The sequence below is a fragment of the Copadichromis virginalis genome, linkage group LG6, assembly GCF_057382275.1.
Source record: "Copadichromis virginalis isolate Kocher_CV1m ecotype Utaka linkage group LG6, C_Virginalis_male_GT1.1, whole genome shotgun sequence".
Classification (NCBI taxonomy): domain Eukaryota; kingdom Metazoa; phylum Chordata; class Actinopteri; order Cichliformes; family Cichlidae; genus Copadichromis; species Copadichromis virginalis.
This window is the reverse complement of record NC_140623.1, coordinates 37610108-37616086: the sequence shown is the minus strand read 5'-3', so window position 1 is coordinate 37616086 and position 5979 is coordinate 37610108.

Sequence of the window (5979 nt, the reverse complement as noted above, 5' to 3'; positions counted from 1 at the left end):
TCCATTTTCTTTTGATTGTTTTATCATACACAAAACAAGAGATGCACAGGTTGGCAAGTGAGGACTGGTCTAAATGTTACATTTATATGTGTGTCAAATGTAACTGAGACTGTGCGACTGAAGATCTCTGTCTTTTCTTGCACGTCTCCAACAGCAGAGGACCCCTGTCTCGCCTGCAATTTCTAAGTCTGACAGCTGAGAGCCAGATAGCAGAACAGGAGAGGAAAGAAGAAGGGAGAGAGGCAGAGGAGACAGGGCCTGAATTTGTGGAAGGTGAAAAGAAATGGGAAAAATGGGCAAATAAGTAGACATACATAGGGGATAGTTATCACCAGATCAACCCTTCCCCCTATTCTATCCTTTCCTCTGTGGGGACCAGGTGTTCTTCTGAGGGGGCATGACTGCAAAGAAAAAAAATATAAAAGCCTGCCCTCATGTTCACTTGGCATCTGCACCTGCAACTGCAGGGTTGGGAGGTGGGGAGGGGGAGAGACAAGGCGTCAGATAAGGTTGGTCTCTAGAGGTTACTAGCTTTGTTGTTTCACCACCCTACAGCAGACCTCTATGCCCTCAGCAACACCCTCTCCCTCCGCTTGACACATCTCCTTGAAATGAATGCCAGGCTTTGAGTCAGCAATTCAAGTTTCTCTTTCCTATAGACCAAGCTCTTTCTTGCTTTTTTCCCTAGCTGGTCAGGTATATTCTGTTTTTATTTTACTGTTACTGTTTTAAGCTGTTTTGTGACAGCTGGGGACAGGGTAGGCATCATCCTTTTTTTCTTAGCATTTTTGGCACTTATGCACTTCCTGTTAGTTTTCTCTTATACAGCGATGCATTTGCTACTCATATGTCTTACATTATTTACACTATTTATTTCAAATTCAATTTCAACAACTATTAATATATTTTACTTCCCCTTATATTTCTACATGAATGCCATTTCTTGTTCCACTAATGTACAGTATGAACATCAAGCCACCTTCTTTTCATCTTGTATTTATTTATTTATTTATTTATTGGGGGGGGGGGGGGGGCTTTTTAAATGCTCTCCGTGATGTGTTGTTGTTGTTTTTTTTCTTCCTGTGGTTAGCCTGTTTGTTTCTGTCAGGCACGTTGCAGTAGCCTAGCACTGGAGGCTGAGCTCTGTCCTCACTGGGTTGTTCCCTCCCTTGAGGTCAGGGTGTGTGAGTCAGAGGCCTGATTCCGTCACCCCAGGTTACCAACTCACTACTTCCTGTCCAGAATTTAGAATGAGAAGGTGGCTGAGGGCAAAACGTTCCAGGCCCTGTGACCATGTGTCTGTTGTGTTACAGAAAAGCAGAGCAATTGTTATCTCGGCCATAACTCTTTTTGTTTGTTTTACTTTTTTTCTGTCCTGAAAGGACACAACCCAGAGAACTGATTGTGATTGTGCTAGATGCAGTTTGTGAACATACTAATAATTGTTGTGCTTGTTTTTTTTAAGTAAGATAAAATGGATTTCTTGGGTATATATACTCATTCATCAGTCTTCTAACAAATATTAATCAGTGTAGCTTTAAAAATAAACATATAAAAATGCCTGCTTCATTACAGTATGTTGACCAAGAGTCAATGTTAAAACCTAAAACATAATGATTATTTAAACAAGTTTGCGAAAAAGGTTTGAAGCAAATATATCAACACAGAAATAAATAGATATAGACCTTTGTAATACCAAAAGAACTATGTCATTGTTTATGACAGCTGGCAAACGATCTGGACTGGAGTTGCCTTTTTTTTTTTTTGCTTTCAGTGCTTTCCCCGACAACCACCATCATCTGTCCGTGCTTGTATCACTGATGCTGTTGTCTGTTTTCATCTTTGTTTCTTGTATTTGGATCCTGGCTTCTCCTATCCAAATACATTGTGTAGGGTGTGAAAAACAGGAAGCTATGATTGCTTGAGATACAACATGTAGTCATTTGTCTCTGCCAACTGTAGCAAATAATTTACAACTGCATAATCTGTGCCTAATCTGACATGGTGACCATATCAAAAAGCAATACCTTGTAACTGTACTGCAGCTTTAGGCAAACCATGTGCAACTCCTACTGCAACCTAGAAGAAAGTAAAGTAATGAAAAAAGCAAATAATTACATTTCTATCAGTCTTTCTACAGTCTTGTAAAAGAGGGTCTCGACTCCGTGTCTAATACAACCTGAGAAAAACTAACAACAGCATGATTGAAAATAGAGTGCCTGTTTTTCACACTCCTCATTTTCTGATGAGCTGAGTCTGACTGATTAATTAATCATTGTTTGTCTAACCAGAAATCTAATTAAAAATGCTTTGTTCTGACTTTGAAAACATTTACAGTAAGTTCCATAAGTAATTTAATTAAAGATTAATCTTTGAATTTATTACGATTTATTATGCAACCAGTAAGTTTGATGGATAAATTTTTGATTCTAAATGGGGTTTTTTTCTGCTCAAATTAGAAATGAAATCATTTCTTTATAGTGAGCTGAAATCTTATTGACATGATCTAGAAACATATTTGACCTAGATGGCAAGCACAATGCCAACCCTGCCTGACATGAGGTGAAATGAATCAAATGAACAGCTGTTGAATGGAGTTTGTTGTGTGAAAAGCTAGAATGCATTCTGCTAAATGTTCACAAAATGCATTCCGGTCAACAGGGCAGCGAGGCTACGTCTCCGGTCAGTAGGTTGTTGCAGACCTCTCCTGCCAACAGATAAGGAAAGAGATAGGAGTAGAAATAGGCATTGAAGCGCACACTGTAATAGCTGTCTGCTCTGGCCTGATGAGGTGGCTGGGGAATAGAGCCCAAGGATATGGGAGTGTTTTTGTGAGAGTGTGTGTGGGCTCATGTAGACTGATGAGGTAGCCAGGGATAAGAAAGCAAAGGAGGAAGTCTGCATGGGTGTGCCATACATGTGTGAACGGCAGGGTGTGTATACAGTGGGGCAAAAAAGTATTTAGTCAGCCACCGATTGTGCAAGTTCCCCCACTTAAAATGATGACAGAGGTCAGTAATTTGCACCAGAGGTACACTTCAACTGTGAGAGACAGAATGTGAAAAAAAAATCCATGAATTCACATGGTAGGATTTGTAAAGAATTTATTCGTAAATTAGGGTGGAAATAAGTATTTGGTCACCTCAAACAAGGAAAATCTCTGGCTCTCACAGACCTGTAACGTCTTCTGTAAGAAGCTTTTCTGTCCCCCACTCGTTACCTGTATGAATGGCACCTGTTTGAACTCATCATCTGTATAAAAGACACCTGTCCACAGCCTCAAACAGTCAGACTCCAAACTCCGCCATGGCCAAGACCAAAGAGCTTTCGAAGGACACCAGGAAAAGTATTGTAGACCTGCACCAGACTGGGAAGAGTGAATCTACAATAGGCAAGCAGCTTGGTGTGAAAAAATCAACTGTGGGAGCAATCATCAGAAAATGGAAGACATACAAGACCACTGATAATCTCCCTCGATCTGGGGCTCCACGCAAGATCTCATCCCGTGGGGTCAAAATGATCATGAGAACGGTGAGCAAAGATCCCAGAACCACACGGGGGGACCTGGTGAATGACCTGCAGAGAGCTGGGACCAAAGTAACAAAGGTCACCATCAGTAACACACTACAACGGCAGGGAATCAAATCCCGCAGTGCCAGACGTGTTCCGCTGCTGAAGCCAGTGCATGTCCAGGCCCGTCTGAAGTTTGCCAGAGAGCACATGGATGATACAGCAGAGGATTGGGAGAATGTCATGTGGTCAGATGAAACCAAAGTAGAACTTTTTGGTATAAACTCAACTCGTCGTGTTTGGAGGAAGAAGAATACTGAGTTGCATCCCAAGAACACCATACCTACTGTGAAGCATGGGGGTGGAAACATCATGCTATGGGGCTGTTTTTCTGCCAAGGGGACAGGACGACTGATCCGTGTTAAGGACAGAATGAATGGGGCCATGTATCGTGAGATTTTGAGCCAAAACCTCCTTCCATCAGTGAGAACTTTGAAGATGAAACGAGGCTGGGTCTTCCAACATGACAATGATCCAAAACACACCGCCCGGGCAACAAAGGAGTGGCTCCGTAAGAAGCATTTGCATGGAGGAATGGGCCAAAATACCAGCTACTGTGTGTGCAAACCTGGTAAAGACCTATAGTAAACGTTTGACCTCTGTTATTGCCAACAAAGGTTATGTTACAAAGTATTGAGTTGTATTTTTGTTATTGACCAAATACTTATTTTCCACCCTGATTTACGAATAAATTCTTTACAAATCCTACCATGTGGATTCATGGATTTTTTTTTCACATTCTGTCTCTCACAGTTGACGTGTACCTCTGGTGCAAATTACTGACCTCTGTCATCATTTTAAGTGGGGGAACTTGCACAATCAGTGGCTGACTAAATACTTTTTTGCCCCACTGTATGTCTGATGAGATGGCCATGGTGAAAGGTGGTTGGACCAGGCTGTGTAAATGATGGCCGATGAGGTCTCTTGAAAGTCTATTTAGCGAGAGTAATGAAGTAGGTCTGCCAGGGGAGAAATATGTGGGATAGGCTGTGTGGCTAAGACAGACAGCTTGGTCACCTCACTCAACCTTTTATGGGGAGATGAAATGGATAAGACATATCAGTTGTCATGACTTGTATTCTCTCTGTTTGCCATCAAGAAGAAGAGGAATCACATCACTGCAATTTACAGCCGCTGATAGAATGTCAGTATCCACCTTCAGATTATGCAGCCTGCTTGGTGAAGTCCAGATGTTTGTCTATATTGTCATTTTATTTTCATTTAAAATAAACACTTAAATAAGTAATACTTAAGCAGACAGAGTTGTTTATTTACTGAACTAAAGCCATTATAAATCAGGAAACACTTCTATTTTTTAAAAACTATTCATTTTAAAATACAACAGTGTTTTTTCTTTTCTTTTTTTAAACAGTTAACCATCAGACAGTCCAATAACACTTAATGCAATGATTGGTGAAGTCATCAAAGCTGTGAAAACAGCTTCTTTCTGTCCTTGACAGAGCCATTTGTAACAGCTATAAACAGTAGCCTGAACCTAGTCAAGAAACACAAAAGACTCAAGCCTTTGGGTTATTTACAAATTAAATTGGATTACTTTCTTAAGTGATTCAAAATGATACCTCAAATTCTTTACCAATGACACGCATATCTGTTTAGAATGTAGCATTAAAAATGGTTCTGTTACGTATGATCCCATATCTATCAAATTTAGATTTTGGACTTATAAAGGTAATGCCTCCAATTTTTTGGTTACAACAGGGTAATGGTGGGGCAATGATAATTGCATGATTGCATGATGATAATTTTCAGATCAAATTTTCATAATGAGGTAATTACAGGGAAAAATATTCATGCCGTACTTGAAATTGTTTCAAGGTCAGAAGATGTCAGTAGTAACCATATTAAACAATAGATTTTAATGCTCACAAATTTTAAGTTTTGCCATTTCAGTTCTTTCAAAATTAATGGGATAATGTTAACCCAAATTTCTCATGAGAATATTTTGGGGACAATGTTAACAGGAGAGAAACCGTGATTAAAAACAAAAAAAACAAACCCAAAACTTGTTGATACCAACGTATTACCCTATTTTACCATATTAAGACTAATCCAAGCTGTGACCTCTTTTTTTTCTCATTCCTTTTCCTCTAATTTTCCAGTCTCATAAATAAACATACCCTGGATTGTTTCTGGGTGAGATCAGTACCCCAAAGGCAATTCATTCATGAAGGCAACCACCAGATTAGTCACATACTCTGGTCACATGTATCCCTGCTCTTTGATGAGGGCTATCTTGTGATAGACACAAACAGATCATCTCTGTTTTTAGGACGTCAAGTGAGGGACTGCTGTTTCCCTCATGATTTCAGACTCCAGTGCTCCTCTTCTTCTCTTCTTCTTTTTCTTCATGTGTCTGTGAACTTGTGCCAGGCCATGTGAAGATCACAC